The 24,032-nt window shown below is 42.1% G+C and overlaps 1 protein-coding gene across 1 annotated transcript in view; it reads right to left on the bottom strand.

The window, feature by feature from the left end:
* CRYBB3 (crystallin beta B3) overlaps positions 1-3,726 on the bottom strand; it is a 48,828-nt gene extending 45,102 nt beyond the window's left edge. Inside the window, exon 1 of the mRNA XM_088467929.1 lies at positions 3,656-3,726. The gene's annotated coding sequence lies outside the window, so the exon portion shown is untranslated. The remainder of the gene's footprint in view (positions 1-3,655) is intronic.
* Positions 3,727-24,032: the final 20,306 nt, after the last annotated feature.

The raw sequence follows: 24,032 nt of genomic DNA, 5'->3' as shown, positions 1-24,032 counted from the left end.
TTTTCAAGTTTGCCTTTCTATATCTCTATTTGCCTGTTTTATGTACGTCCTGTTTTCTACACTGTCTGGCACTGCAGAGTCCTACGGTACCTTCGAAATCATTGATAATAATAATATTATTATTATTATTATTATTATTATTATTATTATTATTAATACATTTAAAAGTTTCACTCAGTGGATTCCAAAAAAATTATTTTGCAATTAATGTAATTATATTGAATAACAAGTAAGGCTGTAAATGAATAACAATTGATTAACAACAGCCATACAGGCAGAGAGTAAGAGAGGCAATACAGAATACATTTATATTCCTAGAATATAGAGATGGCATATGTGAGAAAAAAGTGGCAGGAGAATAGGTTATCCTGATGTAGGAAACTCAATTATATCATTTTAAAACTGAGGCTGCCCTTGTCTGCTTGGATTCCTTTCATATTGAGGGCGGGATATACTAAGCACTAAAATGCAGTGAAACTTCCAAAAAACTGCAATTTTCTGAGGTTTTCCGCAGTCCCCATATGTTAGAAACATTCTGGAGCTTGTGTGCAATAGGCAATGTCTATAGAAACCTATGGGCTTCTGTTTTTGCAGAAATACACAGTACTTCTACACAGGCTGTCAGACGTGCAGATTGTATGCAATAGGACTCCTGGCCATGAACCCTAGAAATCCTCAGATCGTGAGATACAGCTCTAATAGGGAGAGCAGTCCTGAGAGGAATAATTTGTCATTATTCATGTACATGGCATTAATAAATGCAGCTATGCATGCGATAAGAGACGGAATGTATCGCATGCAATATGTAACATATGATACATCACGCCGTGAGGACCAGTCAGGGCTGTTCCCTGTTATTATGCTGAGAGGGTGGCATCTGAAATGGGGTTGCTAACTTCCCTTACGCAAACTAGTAAAAACATTTCTATACTGTAAAACGTTAAACAAAAATAGTGTGACTTTAATTATTATTGGAAATTATTATTGGAGCTGCTAAACATCTTCAGACCCTCGCAGTTTGCCTCAATATAGGTATGCCTCAGTGTGGCTATATAAGTGTATGATAGCCAATGCAGTGTTGGCAGCAAATCAGGCTTACATTGCTAAAAGAAACGTGTACGGAAAAATATGTATATCATGTAGCGTTGTACGCAATTCCAGATGTGACAGTATCCGGGAAGGTAGTAGCATATGTCCCTGTGCGCCACTAGTCATCATCCTCTGTAAGTGTACCTGCTCTATACTAGGTGCAACACATACGCCGTCGGCATTTGTGTGAAAATGCCCTCACTGAACATTGCCTACGTGACAATGCCCCATCACAGCTGCCTCTTTGGTCATAAGTGTTGATGCGATTGACATGTGTAATACTCTGCATGGCCTGTACTTACATTGTGCACCCATTTCCTGAGCAGGGAGAATTCATGTAAGATATGTTCTGCAAGTGCGTGCATGTCCAACTCTGCATGAGCCCCACAACTGACGATTCATGTATCTGTCAATAACTGTGGTACTAGTGACTCTATCTTTATATTCAGCAGGTGAGAATCATTTTTGAGGCTAAGGGGCATATTTATTAAACCCATTTTGATGGAAATCCTCAGAAACGGATGTATTAGAGGTTCTGCAGGAGCTATCGAAGATATTTGCTACAGTTTCCCTGTTTCTATGGGGGCTGCTATATTATGAGACACCTAGCTCTGGAATGTGAAGCCTCGTTAGCTAACGCCGTCTTAAGATAGCGATAGCCATTGTAGCCTGATGCAATCACTTTACTTTATACAGTGCTGGGATGGGTGCCTATCAGAACCTCTGCCCCTACATAAAAGAATTTGCGGTGATAAGAAAATCTATTAATCGGGTCTAAAACTCAATAATTAATAAATGGGCCCCTAAAAAGCAGCACTACTTTTCCATTTTATCATTTAGCTTTACCTTGCCAAGGAGCACAGGGCCTGATTCCGATCCGGATGCTTTCACGCAGATTGAGCAACTTTCCGCCATTGCGTATGCATATTGCGCAGCGATGAAATAGTGATTTCAGTCACAGAAAGGATTTACTCTCACGGTAACTGACAGGTAGTCAGCGTTTGATGGAGATAGCGGGGGGGGGCTACAGAAACGCAGACATATCGGGTCCGGTTAAACACAATTTTCTATGCATGCATATATTAGCCACTGCGATCTTGCTTGCAGCTGGAGATCCCTCTGCGGTGTCAGGTGAGTCACACTGTTTGAAGCAGGTCACACTTGCTCAGAAGGTTGATGGGCCCGATCTGCATCAATGTTTCCGATGTTTTTGCTATTGCATGTCAACAGACAGTTATGATAAGGCAGCAGTGGGCGTCCCTATGCATAAACGTATGAGTCATTAGCATATATTCACAATTACGTCCGGAGCGGAATCGGGCTCACATTTATTTGCTCGCTTTTGCTTTGCTCACAGTTCGCAATTAGCCCCAGAATGTGCAGAACAGCCATATGAAAGCAAATAAATGTGTCCTAAATTAGACCCATGTTGTATTAAACACCCCAAATTAACGATTATTTTCAAATGTGTGTAACTCATATTAATTTATAACAGCAATATAACAATAGTCAGCAAAATTGGATCCAAAAACCAGAATAGGAATTACAGATTATAGATGCTCAACATTGAAAAACAGGGACATGTCTATAAAACTCACCATTATCCTTAGAAATAGTAGGGACAGTCGGATAAGTATGCTACTGAATACAAAAACACCTCTCCTGTGAGCTTTCTCTATATAAACATCGCTTTGGTAGTTGAGTGTAAAACATTGTCATCAACATTTGGTGTAGAAATAAGGAAAAAAGAGGGAGCTAGAAATAGTTCCAACACCTTCCTCACCAATTCCTGGTGCTTGTGTGTATTGTACAAAGCTGCAAGGCTCAACTTCTGGTGTGCCAATACACTCACAGTATCTCACCACATTTCTATAGAGCTGAATTATCACTTGGCAACCGCACTTTCCCTGGGTCACAAAACTGAATGCACTTTATAATTGTTTCTAATTTGAGAGTCTTGTCCGTTGTACTGATTCCTAGCAGCGCCACCTGTCACCCTGACCTTGATCATCATGCACGTCATTGTCAATGGCAAAGTATGCTAATATCTCCAGCAACACGTTATACATAGAATGCAATGCCCAGATGGATACTATATGATCCACATACTATACACTGCCTTAATGCAATACCTAATAACACTGGCCCATATGAAGATACATAGCACTGTTTTCATCACAAATACTGTACTTAAACTTTAACAAAATCCCCATATTTAATTAAAACAAAACTAGAGGACCATTCCTGGTAATATAAAGGCTTCTCTATGTAGCGATGTGACCTAAACTGCTAAATTCCAATATGTATAGTGCTGTAAGACTATAAATTCATGTTCTCAATCATCGGACCATCATAAACAGCCAGGAAGGAATAATTTCTCTGATGGTCAATTTATCAATACACCACCAAAGCCATCCCCCCTGCAGGGAGTAGAAAAGTCACAGAAGATAATAGGAGCAGCTTTCACCCATAGCATAAACACAGACTTATGGACATCCAATGATCAAGAAAATGTAGAACTCCAGAGATTTGCCAAGCACCCGTAAAGTGTGTGGAGCCACTGTACCTCTTCTGCTGACTGTGTTCCAGAATGATCATACCCTGCTGGAGAGGTGGACCATATATATATATATACGGTAGCTGTCAATAGAGCTTTAGAGTATAACGGTGCTGAGGCAGCAGCTGTGTCTATCGCATTGTCTCCATCACATTTCACATGAATAGCCTGTGCTGGGCAGTCAGCGAGCACATCAGACACTGCACTGCCCTACAGCTAGACAGCTCATTTTCAGGAGATTAGTGATTGACATTGGGTCAGCATGTTCGGATTGCCTCACTAGGGCACCTCATGCCAAATATTTGGGCTCAAATGCAGCACTCAGCATTTTATAAAGTATCATTTTGAATCCCTCTGTCCCAAAGAGAGAGGACAAACAGCAAATGGAGATGAGGTATGAATCCCAGCCTCACAGTACATTACAGGATGAATGAATGAATAAAAAAAAAAAAATTGTACCTCAAAATGCTACTCACATTAGTTCAAAACACTGACAGGTGTGATTTTTTGTATTTACAATGTCCGCTTTATTTATTATTCTGTCTGAACATATAATCAGAGCTTTACGTCCTACATATGCACTTCATGTTCTATCCCTATTACATAATGTGTGGTTTGTGCTGTAACATAGTCAGTGTTTTAACAATTCAGTGTAAATTCCAGATGAAAGTTTAGGACCTCGGACTTTGCATTACAACAAACCATATTATCACGCCTAGTATATGAATGGGCAGAACTCATTTTGAGACCCCTTGTAAGCATCCATGAGATAAATATTGGAGTGGCCTTTTGTTATGTGGTCCTCCTGCCATCTACCATTGTATGTGGTAATCACATATTAGACTTTGAAGTATTGGGGGAGTTTCAGATATCAATAGTCGATCTCAAGGGAGGGGGGATGCTTAGACATCTGTACAGTTTACCACATCTGGGTGCCCTGTCCCTATCCCATTGCTTAAGAAAAGTATTGGGAATGTGTATTTTCTGGGATGGCTCTTCTACAGTACCTATGGGGGACAAACCGGGTTGCAATGAAGATGAGAGAAGAAAGTTGCGTGGCTTGTTGGGGTTGGTTTTCTCTGCTATTCCCGAGAGTCTTCATGATGGAGAAACCAATAGGTGTCTTGCTGATGAGATTTCTGAAGGGTAAAATGCGTGCAAAACTCATGTACTTTTTTTTTATACTTGTAATACTACTGTATATTCCTTTATGAAGAGGATAGATACTCACAAGCCCTAAAATGTTTTATGCTAACATAGCATAGGGTAAGTGTTCAACATTATGTGAAATAAGATTCAAGATTGCAGTTCAGCGTTGTATACTTCTAAACAAAGATTATTGATTCTGGTCTGAATAACATAAAGATTATAGATTTCCTTGTTCCAGAGGCAAAAATCATATTGATGAGGTTGGAGATAACAGAAAAATTCTTGCTGATAGGGTTAGATAAAGCATAAAAAGGCCACACCCCACCCCGACAGTGGTTACTATGGTATGGGGTGGTTGTGGCTCTGTGCAAATCTGAGGAGGCTTCCTGATGTTTTTTGGTCACAACCTACCAATCAGCTTCAAGATGACAGCAGTAGCCACCGAATGCTTGTCACCTCCAAAAGGGCTCTTTTCCACCCACTCCATCCCAGAGGTGAGCACTTCTTCCAAGGCTGCATTACCAGCAGTGGTGCTCTATAATTTGGTGTTGCCCTGCTGGAGAATTGCTGGCTTTACCGGAAGGCTGCCATATTGGAATCAGCCTTCTGCGCTACATACCCTTCCTTTCACTCGAAGTGGCAAGTTGCTGCAAAGCTCTGGCCTGTATTACCCACCTATAAGTGCTTGAGCAATATACTGGCCTCTCGGCTATGCCATTTATTGTTTGTGATTGTGGGCTCAGAAGCAGCTCCTCTTCTGCATAGCTCCTGCATTGTTCCCATTTTTAGCAGCACCTGGAGCACTGGATACAATAATATATTAGGGATGTGCACCGGCCACTTTTCGTGTTTTGTGTTTTGGTTTTGGATCTGGATCTTTCTTCGTGTTTTGGATCTGGATTGGTTTTGCCAAAACCACCCTTCCATGTTTTGGGTTCTGGGGTTTGTGTTTTGGATCTGTATTTTCTTTAAAAAAAGCATAAAAACAGCTAAAATCACAGAATTTGTGGGTTTTTCTGCTCCTATGATATTATTAACCTCAATAACCTTAATTTCCACTCATTTCCAGTCTATTCTGAACACCTCACACCTCACAATAGTGTTTTTATGTCCAAAAGGTTGCACTGAGGTAGCTGGATGACTATGCTAAGAGATACGAGTGGGCGGTGTCAAAACCGAATAATTGGGTAAGACAGAATCTGTTTGGCAATCAGGAAAACCTGCACGACGCCATCTTGTGAATGGCAGCAAGACTTCATTTTAGAAAAGAAAGCTTACACAAGCGCCATTTTGTCAAAAATACATAGTACACAATCCACAGTGCAAAATTGATAAAAGTAGCAATTTTGCTACTCACAACACAAAGTTGCTAAAAAGTAACACGAACAGCTTTTTAATAATCTTCCCCAACACATACCGACAGTTTTCAGCACACATAAAAATGACTTCCCAACATGATAAAATCTCACAGCACTATTTTGTAAAAAAAAAATAGATAGTCAGCCTTCCCTCAAACGCATGCAGACAGTGTTTAACACATAAACACTAACTTATTAGCATTTGGAATCCTATACAAAGCCCATCCTGGAGAAAATCCCTATACCATAACACGACACAATATACCGTGGTGCTATGAGCATTTTTACATAAGAATATATGAGCTGTGGCAATTGTAATGTAGCCTAGCTATGGAGCTACACAATTGAGTCCATCCCCACAACCAAAACAAGCAGAATAAAGAGTGAGGCTCCGACTGCACTGCTGGGAGCCTCCACCCTGTATGAGAACTAAATTCACCGTATAAACACATTTTGCAATTGCAGTTTAAAAACATCAGAAAAATGCATGTGTGCTTGTGTATGTGTATATATATATATATATATATATATATGTATGTATATATGTGTGTGCATGTGGCCCATCATGCATGGACTTACGTGTATAATATCACACACAGACTTATATTTGAAAAGTAGCAAAATTCCCTGCAACTCATACACACAATGTTAAACAGAACACAGTCAGCTTTTTAGTGATCCTTCCCAAAATCATACTGGCATGGCCACACACACACATAGATGCCCTTCCAGCTTAATGCTGCTTGCTGAGTGCCCCACCGACCCTCAGACGCACAACGCAATTCAGTACTGTTTCTCCCCGCATACATACATTTAAAAGCAATGGTCCCGTAACGCAAAAAAGATAATTATTACTTGGTTTAGTCGCAATGCTAGCATATAAAGAAATTAATGTTTTCTGTAACTATGGCTTAGTAAATGACAATTGGACCATGTTTGGTGCCGTACTGATCTATTGTGTTCCCACAGCATTCCGGTGGCATCAGTGAGAAGATCAGAACATGCGGCTTTGAAATATGAATGTTAGAGAGAATAACTTGAAATGTTGTATGCCATAGTTAGATTAGATTTATTATGCAGCGGGAAGGTGAACACAATCAGGCTGTTAGAGGCTGGGTTGTGTCTTTGCACTGACCTATGAATTGTACCGTAACGGAAGAAGCAAGAAGAGGAACCATGAGAACCTGCCAACGTATTCTATTGTATTGCTTATTCCAGTATGGGTATATATGTGAGTGCTCTGAAACAAGATGCCAGTCTGCGGTGTTCCTGTTATGCTGTTCGACGGAGGTCTCATTATTGAAGCCGGTATCTGGTTCCAGAGCGCACGCGTATGTATTGACTGTACCTTATGACCTAATGTTTGTACAATTTATTTTGCGCTCATTGTTAGATCATAGCGTGGTAACATCTGTACTTTTACCTGAATAATGATCTTTAGCGCGTTGGACCGCTATTCAACTGTCTTAGAGTTTTATTAATGGTATAATTAAACACAGCGCTAACTAGCGACATCTTGTGGTTTTAGAAGGTATAGGCAGGTTTTGTCTTAGAGGTTCTCGGCAGGTGAATCTTAGAGGTTTATAGGCAGGAATGTACTAAAGGTTTATTTACGATTCAACAGTTGGGGGTTTGTAGGTTTATCACGTTATCTGATACATGGTAACACTCGGTCAGTTCTCTCTCAGCAAAAGGGTGGAGGCGCCTTTTGAGAGACGCATTAGTCTTTCATTACCACAGTGTTGCTGAGAGTGTACTGCCAATTATTGTGAAGAGGAAGCGCTGATCAGAATCCAGGGACAAGGAGAGAAAAGTCGTTTTCTCTCGTTGATAAAAGTTTAGAGGGAGTCGCATAATAGCATTAAGGTAATAACACGTGGGCCTGGTCGCATCACTGTGTATGCGACTAGTCGCACAATTGCGTACATGTACTTCCGGTTGTGCTGCCATGTGTTTGAACAAAGCCATTGAGGTTTTCATATTTTTTTATATTTCCAATATCTGGGTTAACGTGTATTTTTCTGCGCAGGAAAAAAGTGTGTAACAGTGAATACTTGTTGAACAAAGTTAAGCATATCATATGATCCTTAAGGGCTAGGTGCAAGGATTAGCCTAGCTGCTCGGTAAGCAGCTTTACCGTTCTATACACAGTAGCAGGTGTACATGTTGTCTTTGTTGTAGAGAGGTGCGTGAGAGTAGCCGACATACAAACTCTCATAGGTGTGGAAGTTGCCTTACTAAATCTTATCCGGTGTGGAAGTTGCCTTTTTCAAATCTTATCCAGGTGTGGAAGTTGCCTTACTAAATCTTATCCAGGTGTGTGGGCGCCGCCGACTTAAATCGTCCACAGGTAAGTGAAAGTGTCTTGATTGTCTTTCACGGGCTTAAATCTTTATTGAAAAGCGTAGGTGTTGTCTCAGAATGGGAGCCAAGCAAACAGTAAAGATGTTAGGCAATGATGTGCTGCTAATGGAGGCGCCGATTGGATTGGCCCGTCGTATCATGCATACCAAGTACGGTACTTATGCAATAAGGTATTGTGATTTATGGTTTAATATGATGAGGAAGAGTGTTAGACCGTTTCCCAGAATAAAAAATGTGTTAGACAATGTCCGGGATCAGATCAGTTTGATGCGCTCCAGAGAGAAAAAGGTTAAATATTTTGAATGTTTAAAACTGTGGCAGCACGAGGGGGAAATGTGGCTGAAGAATGTACCTGCGACACAAACAGGCGTCGCGGGCACAGTCTCGGGCTAAATAGCGCCGTGGACACATCGCTTGATAACGCGCACGCACTGCAAGGTAGCATCGCAGAAGGTAGTACAGATGGTTCACGCGCACCACCACCGCCCTATGCGGATGGGGGTGTAGGTGCAGTCAATAAAAATAATACCCATAAAAATGTAACAAGCAACTTGTACCCTCTCTTAAGCAATTATAAAGTAAATGTTCATGATGCGGATGATGAGCCTATTGTAATGTCTGCCATTTCCCATGCTGGGCAGATGATAGATGATAGATGCTGCATCACCACAATCATGAGTGGTGCCGCCATCTCCATCGGTAACAGCAAGGGAAGTGTTAATGCCCTCTGCACCCGTAGAGGAAGTTGTTCATACCATACGCAGCAGCAGCAGACTAAACCCCCAGCCAGGTAACCAGGTCAAAGGTAGCAGCGCTACCGGTCTGCATCCCATTCAGACAATAACTGTTCCAAAAGGAAATGCAGACGCAAATGGTATAGTGCCCATGAGGGAAGTAGTAATGCATTGTCCTTGGACAAGAGCAGCACTAAATTCCATCATAAATGATTTCCCCGATCCCAAAAAGGAATTAGCCAAATGTCAAAGATTTTTAAGGAATTTGGGTAGTTCACATGAACCCACTAATAAAGATTGGCGTGTGGTGTTAAGGGCCTGTCTGCCACACAATACCGACGTGACAAAATTTATCACGGATTGTGTATTGGATGATGACATTCCCTTAACAGACCAAGTAAACCAAGGTAACATTTCCCGCATTGTAACTCAATTGGGTATATATTTTCCAGTAGTAGTTAACTGGAACAAAATTTTCACCATTAAGCAGAAAGAGAGTGAGACTGCAGAAGATTACTGCGATCGGGCTCTGCAGGCTATCACCCTGTACACTGGGATAGAGGATATTAAAGGTAGCACTCACCACATGGGGATGATAGTTACGATACTTGTGGATGGTCTGAAAGAGAGTTTAAAAACTCGGGTTCAGACCTCACAGCCTGGCTGGCGGGGACTTACAATAGATACCCTCATAGAAACCGCCATAGAACATGATAAGAACATCTCCAAAAAGAGAGAAGCCCAGAGCGAGAAACTAATGGCTGTCAGTATACAAGCTCTGGAGGGAATGACGGTAACATCACAGCCAACAGACACACTTGCACTTGCACACGCACTCACTTCTGAACAAGTATGTGCTCTCACTAACCCCACTCAACAACAAACACAACTCTATCCCACTAACCCGATTCAACCACAGGTCCCAGGCTATCCACCAACTTCTTATCCCCCACAATACCCTTACCCTCCCTATCTTTACCCATATCCACCACCTTTACCCTCTGCGCAAACCTCACAACACCACGTCTTCACCCGAAACATGAACCTGTTTTAACTCTAAACAAACAGGACTCTTAAGTAGAAACTGTACAGTAAAAGGAGTAGGGATCCCACATCAGGGAAGACCTAGATATCCCCATAAGGGATATGCACAGAGGCCAGCAAATGTTCAGCAGACACCAGCTCCAATTGTAGCCGTAAATGCATTATTGGAGAATGGTAGCCAACGCTAGGGGTCAGGTCATACCTTAGTCTACAGATGGTCAGGTTAACGGGAAGTACTAGGGAAGAACCGGTCATGATGGTTGATGTAGTTGGTACTGAATATCCTTTTCTTGTAGACACAGGGGCGAACAGGTCAGTGCTAAAATCTCCCGTTAATTTGCAGGTGACCAATGAGACAGTACCAACAATGGGTGTAACAGGTAAAGTGGAACATTATCCTTTAACAAAGTCCACAGAGGTTACTATTGGGCCGTTGCATACCAGGCATTCTTTTCTCCTGGCTGCTGCGGCTCCTACTAACCTACTGGGCAGAGACTTGTTATGTAAGATGGGATGTGTTATATATTGCACCCCTGATGGTGTATTTTTAGATATCCCAGAGAGAATGGAATACGAGGTGCGGGATATGTTAGACACTCCTCAAAGGATAATGTATCACTCTACAGTTTTAAATGAAACTCCATCACAGGTAGATGAAATGTTGTCCCTAATTCCAGATTCCCTTTGGACCAAAGATGGACAGGACACTGTATTAATGGCAAACGTAAGCCCTGTAATGGTAAATTTAAAAAGCGGAAGGCAAGTCCCAAAAATTCCCCAATACCCACTAAAACAGGAGGTAGAGTTAGGGGTGTATCCCATAATTGAGCGGTTATTGCAGCAGGGAATTTTAGTACATACAGCAAGTGTAGCCAACAGTCCCATTTTTCCAGTGAAGAAGGCAGGTGGGAGGGGTTATAGGCTGGTACAAGACCTTAGAGGGGTTAATAAGGTGGTAGAGAGCCAATTTCCCGTAGTGCTGAATCCAGCTGTCATCCTTATGCAAATTCCACCAAATGCAACCCATTTCACTGTCACTGATCTTTGTTCTGCTTTCTTCTCTGTACCTCTTCATCCTGACTGTCAGTACCTATGTGCATTCACATACAGGGGCGTACAATACACATGGACACGATTACCCCAGGGTTTCATAGACAGCCCCAGTATCTTTTCCCAGGCATTACACGATTGTTTACAGTCTTTTCAACCCACCAATGGATCTGTTCTAATTCAATATGTAGATGATTTATTGCTATGTTCTGACTCGTTTATGTCATGTTTGAATGATACTAAACTTTTGTTGCTTCATCTCTCGCAAACAGGACACAAGGTTGCTAAGGACAAACTACAGCAGTGCCAATCCAGAGTTAAATACTTGGGACACTGCCTAACCCAGGGGCTGCGACATCTCACTACAGATAGAATCCAGGCTATACAAAACATGACACTGCCACGTAACCAACAGCAAATCCGTACCTTCTTGGGAATGTGTGGATATTGTAGAATGTGGATCCCAGGTTTTTCTATTTTGGCCTTACCTTTACAGGAATTAGTCTCTTCCTCAAAGCCCGATCGTGTCATACACACTGAGGAATCAGAGCAGGCTTGGCTTAATCTTAAGGATAGTCTGACAAAAGCTCCTGCATTGGGGATACCCGATTATGAAAAACCTTTTGATTTGTATTGTACGGAAGCTGATGGTTGTGCTGCAGGTGTCCTTACACAAAAACATGGGGATGTTAGTAGGCCCATAGCATATTACAGTGCACAATTGGACACTGTGGCGAGATCACTCCCAACCTGTTTGAGAAGTGTAGCAGCAACGGCTCTATTGGTCAGCAAAAGTGAGGATGTGGTATTGGGCCATGATATGATTGTCTATACCCCACATGCTGTGTCTGCCCTGTTGAACTCTGCCCAAACCAGACACGTATCCTCAGCTAGATTCACCAAATGGGAACTAGCTCTAATAGCACCCTCAAACATCACTATAAAGCGGTGTAATACGTTAAATCCAGCAACGTACTTACCGTATGTGCATAAGAATGCACAAAGGGTGGAGGATGAGTCTCTGGTAGAAAGTGAGTTTTGCAAAGGTATTGATACGCATGATTGTATGGATTATCTTAATCAGACCTTTACCGCTAGACCTGACATACGTGACATACTTTTAGAGAATGCAGATGTGACATTTTACACGGATGGGAGTTGCCATAGACAAACGGACACAGGTGAGTTATGTACAGGTTATGCTGTTGTAGATGACACAGACATCATAGAAGCTGAACCTCTTGGTCCTCCTCACTCAGCCCAAGTGGTGGAGTTAGTAGCACTGAGAAGAGCATGTGAATTGGCAGCAGGCAAATCTGCCAACATTTACACTGACTCTAGGTATGCGTTTGGGGTGGTTCACGATTTCGGAGCTCTATGGCGTCTGAGAAATTTTATGACAGCAGCAGGCACACCAGTCGCACATTCCAGACACATAAAAGGATTATTAAAAGCAATTCAGTTGCCCAAAATGGTAGCGGTAATAAAGTGTAAAGCCCACACATGTGAGGAAGATCCGGTATCATTGGGCAACAACAGGGCGGATGAAGCTGCCAAGTGGGCAGCAGGTTTAAAAACAAATGTATCCATAGAACAAATAATGGTTTTCCAAACAGTTGACATGCAGAAATTAATTGAGATGCAAAATTTGTGTTCTACCCAAGAGAAAGCAAACTGGAAGTCTAAGGGATGTGGGCAAGAGCCCTCTGGACTCTGGAGGGACGGACAAGGTAAGCCGGTGGCACCTAAGGTGTATTACCCAAGCCTGGCAGAGGCAGCGCACGGACTGACTCACTTGGGAAAACAAGGTATGTGTAAGTTAGTGAAGGCATATTGGTGCGCACCGGGTTTTTCTTCACAAGCGGACAAGAGAGCAATGTCCTGTCTGACCTGTTTGAGGAAGAACATAGGGAAAACGATCCCTACCGAACCATCCCACATTCCCCCGACTGACGGTCCTTTCCAGGTAATACAAATTGATTTCATCCAATAACTACCCTGCAGGAATCTCAAGTATGTGTTAGTTTGTACCGATGTATTTTCTAATTGGGTAGAGGCATACCCAGCGGCCACTAATACTGCTGTATTCACTGCTAAAAAGATTGTACAGGAATTTGTATGCAGGTATGGTATCCCTAGAATGATTGAAAGTGATAGGGGTACCCATTTCACCGGGGACGTCTTCCAGATAATGTGTAAATTGATGGGTATTGATAGCAAACTCCACACCCCATATCGACCCCAAGCCAGTGCCAAGGTGGAGAGAGTGAACGGCACTATTAAAAACAAATTAAGTAAGATCATGGCTGAGACTGGACTAGCATGCCCAGAAGCACTACCTTTGGTCCTACATAGCATAAGGACCACTCCTAGGCCTCCACTTAATCTGTCCCCATTTGAAATACTGTTTGGTAGACAACCTCATTTAATTATAAGCCCACAGGAAGACCTGAAGAGTAACAGCGAGGTCACTGTTAACTATCTTATAACAATGAGCTAACAGTTGCAGCAACAACAGCAGAAATTTAAATTGTTGTCACCCGATATGCCAGAGATAAACTGTCATGATGTCAAACTGGGAGAATATGTTATGATCCGAAATTTTTTACGCTCAGGTTGCCTAATAGATCGATGGGAGGGGCCGTACCAGGTGCTGTTGATGAGTGCCACATCCTTGAAGGTGGCCGAGAGAGATACCTGGGTCCATGCTACTCACTGCAGAAAGGTTAATCAACCGGTGGAGAAGCAGGGCAGAGTTGAAGCAGATAATGAGGATCTGGCAATTGCGAACCTGCTCCGGGAAAATTAAAAGGTGACAGTGAGAAACCTGAGCTAAAAGAAAATTGTAGATCAGTGTCACAGCAAAAGAACTGTTCTGCTGTGTTCATGTGTGTACTCTTCTTTCAGAATTTCCATCATGATTGGTTTATCTGGAGATTCCTGGTTCTTGTGACGGAGGATAGATGGAGGAGGCGGGAGCTGATGCTGGTGTAATGGAGTGAAATCGAGAGGAGGAGTGCTATACCAAACCAGGGGAGTACCGGTCCAATTTCAGTACAGTAAATTGTTGTGAAAATATGAATAACAATAATAAGGAAGAACTGTATTACAATCCTGAGTTATGATGTAGTGTATAACAATGTAGCCTGAGTTTGAGTGGTCGTGCATGGATATAACGTTTATGTTGTTTTAAGTCATCTTAGGTAATGCAGTCCCAACCCCTTTCAAGGCTCCCTTATAGGATAGGTGCATCCCCACATCTTTCCCATGATCCTGCAATGTGTGCGTATGAGGGCAGTTTTATGTCCCTCCCGGAGACGCATTATCTGAATGGTTCAAATGACCACACTGTGTTATACAATAATAACATTGAACGGTATATTCTCATTCATGGCTAAACAGATTCAGAATAGGTTGTGATAGCGCTTGATTGGCTATCAAAGGGTGGACTGTCGAAACCGAATAATTGGGTAAGACAGAATCTGTTTGGCAATCAGGAAAACCTGCACGACGCCATCTTGTGAATGGCAGCAAGACTCCATTTTAGAAAAGAAAGCTTACACAAGCGCCATTTTGTAAAAAATACATAGTACACAATCCACAGTGCAAAATTGATAAAAGTAGCAATTTTGCTACTCACAACGCAAAGTTGTTACAAGTCCCACATGCCGAGCGGAATCACTCCGTCTTAGCTCCTCCTTCACTTTCTCCAGCTGCTTCTGCAAAAGCCTGATGAGGGGAATGACCTGACTCAAGCTGGCAGTGTCTGAACTGACTTCACGTGTGGCAAGTTCGAAGGGCTGGAGAACCTTGCACAACACGGAAATCATTCTCCACTGCGCTTGAGTCAGGTGCATACCCCCTCCTTTGCCTATGTCATAGGTGGATGTATAGGCTTGAATGGCCTTTTGCTGCTCCTCCATCCTCTGAAGCATATAGAGGGTTCCACCGCGTCACAACCTCTTGCTTCAGGTGACGGCGGGGCAGGTTCAAGAGTGTTTGCTGGCGCTCCAGTCTTCGGCACGCAGTCGCTGAATGGCGAAAGAGGCCAGAAATTTTTTCGGGCCACCCAAAGCGTCTCCTGCACGCTCCTGTCGCTTTTCAGAAAATTCTGCACAACCAAGTTTATTGTGTGAGCAAAACATGGGACGTGCTGGAATTTGCCCAGATGTAATGCCCGCACAATATTGGTGGCGTTGTCAGATATCACAAATCCCCAGGAGAGTCTAAGTGGGGTAAGCCACTGGGCAATGATTTCCCTCAGTTTCTCTAAGAGGTTGTCGGCGGTGTGCCTCTTACTGAAACCGGTGATACACAGCATAGCCTGCCTTGGAATGAGCAGGCGTTTCTGAGATGCTGCTACTGGTGACGCTGCTGTTGTTGCTGCGTAAGGTGATACATCTACCCAGTGGGCTGTCACAGTCATATAGTCCTTAGTTTGCCCTGTTCCACTTGTCCACATGTCCAAGGTTAAGTGGACATTGGGGTACAACCGCATTTTTCAGGACACTTTTTCTGATGTTTCTGTACAGTCTCGGTATCGCCTGCCTAGTGAAGTGGAATCTAGACGGGATTTGGAACCCGGGGACACACTACCTCCATCAATTGTCTAAATCCCACTGCACTAATGGCGGATACCGGATGCACGTCTAACACCAACATAGCAGTCAAGGCCTCAGTTATACGTTTTGCTTCAGGATGACTGCTGTCGTACTTCATCCTCCTCGCTAAGGACTGTTGGAGGGTCAATTGTTTAGTAAAAGTAGTGGTGTTCCTACTTCCTCTCTGGGATGATGAACGACTCCAAGCAGCAACAGCAGCAGCGGCAGTAGTAGGCGTAGCAATGCAGGATCCTCCGGAGGAATCCCGGATAGGAGAGTCAGTCATGCCAGTGACATGGCCTGCAGGACTACTTCCAATCCTGGCTAAGGAGGAAATTGACGAGGAGGGAGTTGACGGTGTCGTTTGCAGGCGCTTGGATACAACAGGAAAAAGGGATTTAGGTGTCCCTGGACTGCTTACGGTCTTAGCCAAAGTTTCTGAACTTGACAGTAACTTTTTATGAACGCGCTGCAGGTGACGTATAAGGGAGGATGTTCCTAGGTACTTATTTCACCTTTACATATGGTACATATGGCAAGACAGTTGTTGTCCGGATTTGGATAGAAATATTGCCAGACCAAAGTGGTGGAATGTTTGGTCTTTTGCCCAGGCATGACCGTGATGGGCTTTTTCATCCCACGGACAACAACTGTCTCCCCCGGAGCCTGATTTAAACAAACCACATCACCATCAGAATCCTCCTCGCCAACTTCCTCCTCAGTGCCAGCTACACCAGTATCCTCATCCTGTTGTACTTCAACAGTGACATCTTCAATTTGCATATCAGCAAGTGGACTGTGGGTGCTCCTTTCAGCACTTGCAGAGGGCGTGCAAATGGTGGAAAGAGCCACCTCTTCCCGTCCAGTGCTGGGAAGGTCAGGCATCGCAACCGCCACCACACTTGGACTCTCCTTGGGGATTTGTGATATCTTCTTAGAACGCACAGTTCTTCGCTGTGCTTTTGCCAACTTAACTCGTTTGATTTTTTTAGCGGGATGAGGGCTTCCATCGTCATGTGAAGCTGAACCACTAGTCATGAACATAGGGATAGACCTTAGCCGTTCCTTGCCACTCCGTGTCGTAAATGGCATATTGGCAAGTTTACGTTTCTCCTCAGATTATTTAAATGTTTTTTTTAAGGTCATTTTCCTGAACTTTGTCATTTGGGATTGTATGTGCCCTCTACTATGACATTGGGCATCGGCCTTGGCAGACGATGTTGATGGCAGGCGTATACAGAGGATAATTCTGTGAACGATCTGAGAGCAGAGCAGATGGCCGACATACCTGAAAGCTCTAAACAAGCCCAAACAATTATTGTAGCTTTATGTGCAAATTTATGTTAATTAAACACAGAATTGTAAAAAAAAAAAAAAAAAAAAAGCTTCCACTCTTGTGTATGCAGGTCCTGATGCAAGCACAGTTTTGTAAAACTTGCAAGATTTATTTGCAGATGGATCAGGCCCAGTATCTTCCCAGGGGAGTCTAGATAGTTAACCAGATATTAGCAAACTATTTGCTCAATATTAAGCTAGTTTGTACAACCTCAAAAATAACATTTCTATCAGTTAACCCTTGGTGGCCCACATATCATCCTTCTTAACAGAGCCACAACTGCTGCCATCGTCTCCTACAGATTTAAATGAGTTGAACATTGCATGGATGCAACAGGAGGTGAAGCAAGTGATCAGAAACCTCCCCTCTGATAAAGCACCTAGGCCTACCATTATTTATTGGTCACGTTCCAGGACTGGTAGGTGCCCACTGTTTCTGCTCTTTCTAATTAGATCACTGATTCCTGTGTATTTACAGCGGAGTTGTTGAAAGCCCAAATTGTAACTATCCCTAAGCTTGGGAAAGTCGCTGCAGACTGTAAGCCCATTGTGCTCCTCAATGGAGATATGAAGATATACGCTGAATTAATAGCTAATTGCATTAGCCACCTCATTCCTCGACTGATACACCATGACCAGGTGGGGTTTGTATTGGACAGACAAACCTCCGAGCATCTCTGATGATAAAGTTGGTAGTGTATGGAGTCAATTTCTTGAATATTTAGTTGGCCAGAAAAGTTGTTCAGTTGGCTGATCTGATGGAAAAGTTGGCAGTATATGGCAATTAGTCATATGACTGAACAACTGAAGCTTATTGTTCTCAGTCATTATACCATTGGTGAACAGTGACATCAGTCCATTGCTGACATCTGCCAAGTTATACTGAACCTCCTGCAGTTTGTTAGTTGTATTTGTCTTTGTACACTTTACATCCAGTTGATTACACATGTTTCAAAAGATGACAGAAACAAAATAACTGTAACAGAGGTTTTAACACGTTAAAATTTAAGTATCCATTTTTTTGCAGTGCTTAAATTAGGTAGGCACAAAATAAAGCAGTTTAATAATATTATTAGTCACAATTACTATAAATTGAGGGGAATCAGTATTACATACAGTGTTGCTTGAAAGTTTGTGAACCCTTCAGAATTTTCTATATTTCTACTGAAATTTGGCCTAAAACTACCTCAGATTTTCACACAAGCCCTAAAAGTAGATAAAGAGAACCAAATCAAACAAATGAGACAAAAAAATTAGACATGCTCATTCTTTTATTAAGGAAAATGATCCAATATCTGTGAGTGGCAAAAGTATGTGAACTTTTGCTTTCAGTATCTGGTATGCACCCCTTGTGCAGCAATAACTGCTTCTAAACATTTCCAGTAATTGTTGATTAGTCCTTAACATCGGCTTGTAGGAATTTTACCCCATTCCTCTGTGGGTTTCCTCCTATGAACTGCTCGCTTCACAGGTCCTTCCACAACATTGCGATTGGATTAAGGTCAGGACTTTGACTTGGCCATTCCAAAACTTTAAATTTATTCTTCTTTAACCATTCTTTTGTCGAATGACTTGTGTGCTTTGGGTCGTTGTCTTGCTGCATGACCCACATTCTCTTGAGATGCAGCTCATGGACAGATGTCCTGACATTTTCCTTAAGAATATTCTGGTATAATTCAGAATTTATCGTCCCATCAATGATGGCAAGTCGTCCTGGGCCACATGCAGCAAAACAGGCCCAAACCATGATACCACCATCGTGTTTCACAGATGGTATGACGTTTTTATGTTGGAATGCAGTCTTCTCCTTCCTCCAAGCATAATGCTTCTCATTTACACCAAAAAGCTCTATTTTGGACTCATCTGTCTATAAAACATTGTTCCAATAGTCTTCTGGCATGTCCAATTGATCTTTAGCAAACTGCAGGTGGGCAGCAATGTTCTTTTTGGAGAGCAGCGGCTTTCTCCTTTCAATCCTGCCATGTACACCATTGTTGTTCAGTGTCTTCCTGATGGTGGACTCATGAACATTAACATTAGCTAATGTGAAAAAGGCCATCAGTTATTAAGAGATTACCTTGGGTTCCTTTGTAACCTTGCAAACTATTAGACACCGTGCTCTTGATCTTTTTTGGTCGACCACTCCTGGGGAGTGTAATAATTACGCTAATTAGAATTTTCGTCATTTGTACACAATCTGTCTGACTGTTTATTGGTGAAGTCCAAACTCTTTAGAGATGGTTTTGTAACCTTTTGCAGCCTGATGAGCATCAATAACTCTTCATCTGTTCGGGGCATAATACACTTCCACAAACATGTGTTGTGATCATCAGACTTTGATAGATCCCTGTTCTTTTAAAAAGACAGGTTGTCCACTCAAACCTGATTGTCATCCCATAGATTGAAAATACCAGACTCTAATTTCACTTCAAAATATCTGCTAAGCCTAAAGGTTCACATACTTTTGGCACTCACAGATATGTGATAGTGGATCATTTTCCTCAAAAAAAAATAAAAAATAAAAATGAGCAGGTCTCATTTGTTTGATTTGTTTCTCTTTATCTACTTTTTGGACTTGTGTGAAAATCTGAAATAGTTTTAGGCCAAACTATAGCAGAAATATAGAAAATTCTGAAAGGTTCACAAACTTTCAAGCACCACTGTATATACAGTGGTGGCCAAAATTACAGACACTTTTTTAAATTTTAATGTTTTTCAACTTCGAATGCTTCTAAAAACTGTGACACTTCATGCAGTGCCATGATTCATATATCAAATTAAAGGAAAATTAATGCTGAATTCAACACAATAAACAGAGGTCAAATATTTGCATTACAAGGGAAGTTGTGCAGTGAAAACAACATTTAGGGTGAAAATCCCTGTGTACTTATGATGTTACTGTCCTATCAGTATTTCATTGGGTATCCTTTATTTTTCAAGACAGCAGTACAGCGATGTGGCATTGAGCCAACCAATGTTTGGAGCTCTTCCTCCTTTATTATGTGGTGCCATGAGACAATTATAGCCTCAATTAATTGTCTTTTATTGGATGGACGCCTCAGATGTACCAGTTTTTTCAAATGGAACCTCAAATGTTCTATGGGGTTCAAGTTTGGGCTATTTCCTGGCCATCCCAGCACCTGTATGTCATTCTCCGTGAACCACTGTGTGCATATATGTGCAGTGTGGCAGGGAGCTGGATCCTGCTGGAAAAAAATGGGGCATTATTTGGAAAAAGATCCCTGATAGAAGGTAGAAGTTTTGGTTGTAGGATGGTGTCAATGTACTTTCTGCTGTTCAGTGTGCCATCTATGACATAAAGGCGGCCTACAGCATCTGCTGTCATACATGCCCAGATCATAACAATTGTAGGATTCTTTGTTGTCGCTTGAATGCAATCTGGATGTACCTCTTCCCCGATGCAACGTCTCACATATTTTCTCCCATCACTACCAAATATCGATATCTTAGTTTCGTCACTCCATATCACTTGTTTCCACTGACATTCTGTCCATTCAATGTGTTCTTTTGCCCACTGTATTCGTTTCTGCCGCTGCTCAGCAATGGCTTTTTTCGGGGAATCCTACCTTATAGGCCAACCTCCGTTAGTATTGTCTGTACCGTTCTTGCACTGACAAAAACACCAGTTGCACTCAGGGCCTGATTCAGACCCGCTCGCAAGCGGGTCGATGTTGGCCCAGTGCGCATAAGCACGAGGGAGCCGGCTTCGTCGTGCGCATGCACGAGACCCGTATAGCGACGGCCAAGCCATCGCTATGGGTCTCGCTACAAACGGGGCATGCTGTCGATGGTGAGTGACAGCACGCCCCCTTTGGTGGGCGTGGCTGCCCAGACGGAGGCATTCCCATTGGAACGCCCACCGTCTGGGGCCGGCCCCACTGACATCACAAGTGATGTCAGTGGGAGTGCTTTCTGCTCTGATAGAGCCGAAAGCACTCCAGGGCTTGCGGCAACGAGACCCTACCACAAGGGTCTTGTCGCAAGCCCGATGGTCTCGACCATCGCGACCATCATTTTGACCGCTCGCTATAGCTGTAGGTGGTCACCCAAAACAATGCGAGCGGCCAGGAGGCCGCTCAAAAAAACAGAGGGACGGCCCTGATTCAGAGCGAGCGCTCTATCAGAGCGTCCGGCTCTGAATCAGGGCCTCAGTTCACTGCTAATGGCCGCAGATGACATCCATCTGTCCCTGATGCAAATTAGTTTTATTCTCCTATCATCAACAGCTGTTGTGCACTTTTTCCGGCATTTTCCTTCTTTGTTTTGTGTAGATTGTGTTTCCTGATAGCGTAAACAAAACTTTCGTACTCCTGATGTTGTCACATTCCCACCAACTTCTCGCAATTGCTGCATACGAAAGACCATTTTCACGTAACACCACAATCCTGGATCTCTTCCTGGGTGACCAGTCATCACTTTGCCTGGACGACATTGTTGTATTTATTTTTTTACACCGTCAATAGCACTAAACAATACACACAAACATTAAACCGTAATTGCACTTCAGTAACCAACTTTATTCTGCAAAATGAAAAAGCCAAACTGACCTTTCCCACCTTTGAACATGAACTTGCACCTGCTCATAAATGACAGCTGATTGGTCCTCAGTACGATGATTCCGATTGGCTGGTAGTAGCTGTTACTACAATCCGCTTCTTGAATCTCACGCATCTGTGCTTCTTTGTCTGACTAAAAGTAGCATAACTTCCCTTGTAATGCAAATATTTGACCTCTGTTTATTGCGTTGAATTCAGCATTAAATTTCCTTTCATTTGATATATGAACCATTGCACTGCGTGAAGTGAAAGTTTTTATAAGCATTCAAAGTTGAAAAACATCAAAATTTCAAAATGTGTCCGCAAATTTTGGCCACCAGTGTACATATCACAATGTGGAAGGAGCAGTTTACACATCTTAATACTTCTAAAATCTTAACCACCCTCTTACACATTGAGCACCTTACCAGTGACATCCTATGGGGAAATGCTGTACAAAATATTTTATAGAGGATACTTGTCCCTGTCTAGAGCTACTGTGTTTGGGATTAGATTCACCTAAATGTCTTGTGTGCCATTTCTCCTGCCATGCTCTTCCACTGCCTTTGGGTTTGCCAATTGAATAAAAGATTCCGGGTCCAGGACAAACAATATAACAATATGCTATGTCAGACTTTTCTTCCGTTAACCCCGGAATGTGTGGTGTTGGGTGTACATCGTTCAGATATTCCCATGACCCATGGTAGAGGGAAACTTCTTACTATTATTACTGCTGTTGCCCGCAAATGCATCCTGCAGCAATGGTTATCTCCGCTACCACCCTCCATTTCCCTCTTTAGGGAAAAACTATCTTTTATATTTAAAATGGACTGGATTAATGGTTCAAGGCGACAAGGGTTGAAAAATTCTTTATCATTTGGGTGTTACAAAGTCCCAAATTAGTACTTGCTATCAAACCATGCAATGGTATGAAACCCTTGTTATTATGTGATCCCCGATACGAATCTGATAATTCTATGACTAGGTGGAGTTTCAATGTATACCATTACTGTAGTTTTGGACCCTTCTTCTCCTGGGCTCGCTGCTGCCCTTTCTTTTATTTTGTTCCTTCCTTTCTCCTATTTTTTTTTACCCCCTCTCACTATTCTCTCCCTACTCCCTTCCCCTCCTTTCATTTTCTTATTTTCAGCAATCCTTTCTTTTGATGTGTTTATGATATCTGCTAAGATCCTTATGTTTCGTTATAAAAAAAAAAAAACACCAAAAAGAGGAGATTGGATGATGGATAAACCTTCCTTTTTTGTTCTTTGATTTTTTCCATTATACAAATATCCACATGTGGATTTTTTAAATATATTTTTTCTTATGTATTTTGTGTCCATGTCTCTGTCAGGATCTAATGTTGTGCATTGTCTTTCTATGTTCATAATATGTTTCATATTGTACCCACATTGCATTATGATGTTATGGCTTGTAATGTCCTATGCTCATCTCGCACTTATTTAGCTCTATGGCAATCATTGTAAAAAAAAATGACTTGTTACTATGGCCATTCTTCATTGCTTCAATAAAAACAATTTAAAAAAATATATATATTTTCCCCTTCAATTGATCATCACCATTATTGATATTAATGTCAGTAGTTCAAGCAACATAAAAAAAAATCACTAATTTACAACCTAGAATAAACAAAACGTGTGTGTATGTATATATATATATATATATATATATATATATATATGTGTATACACACACACACACACACACACACACACACACACACAGGAACTCCTTTACAATAAGGTCTCCACTGACATATGCCAAAATCTTGAAAATTGACTGTCCCCCCCAAGGTGCAAAATATCAGCAGACAAAAAAACAGCAGCAGTAAAGGAGTCATAACGGTTTTCTTGCACAAACGGTGCCTATAGTTACACAGCCACTACTACAGTGTAATTTATATTAAGGGGTAAGCATTTTCCTGGTGTGTAATCTAAATACTCATAAAAGTACTCTTTGTATTACCCTGCTGGTTACGGATAGGAATATCCGGTCAATGTTGGTTGACCGTTCATTTGTAAAAGACATATGGTCCTTAAGGCACCCTAACAGTCCAGGTTTTAAGGATATCCATAAGTGACCACAGGTAACTTAATTAGTACATTAGTCAATTTTATTTAAGCACCTGTGTTCAACCATGGATCTCTCTAAAAACTGAATTGTTGGGGTGCCCT

This window comes from Taudactylus pleione, unplaced genomic scaffold (genome assembly GCF_031769625.1).
Source record: "Taudactylus pleione unplaced genomic scaffold, aTauple2 ptg000078l, whole genome shotgun sequence".
Lineage (NCBI taxonomy): Eukaryota > Metazoa > Chordata > Amphibia > Anura > Myobatrachidae > Taudactylus > Taudactylus pleione.
Note: the sequence above shows the minus strand (reverse complement) of the source record. Positions and strands in the feature narration are given on the sequence as shown.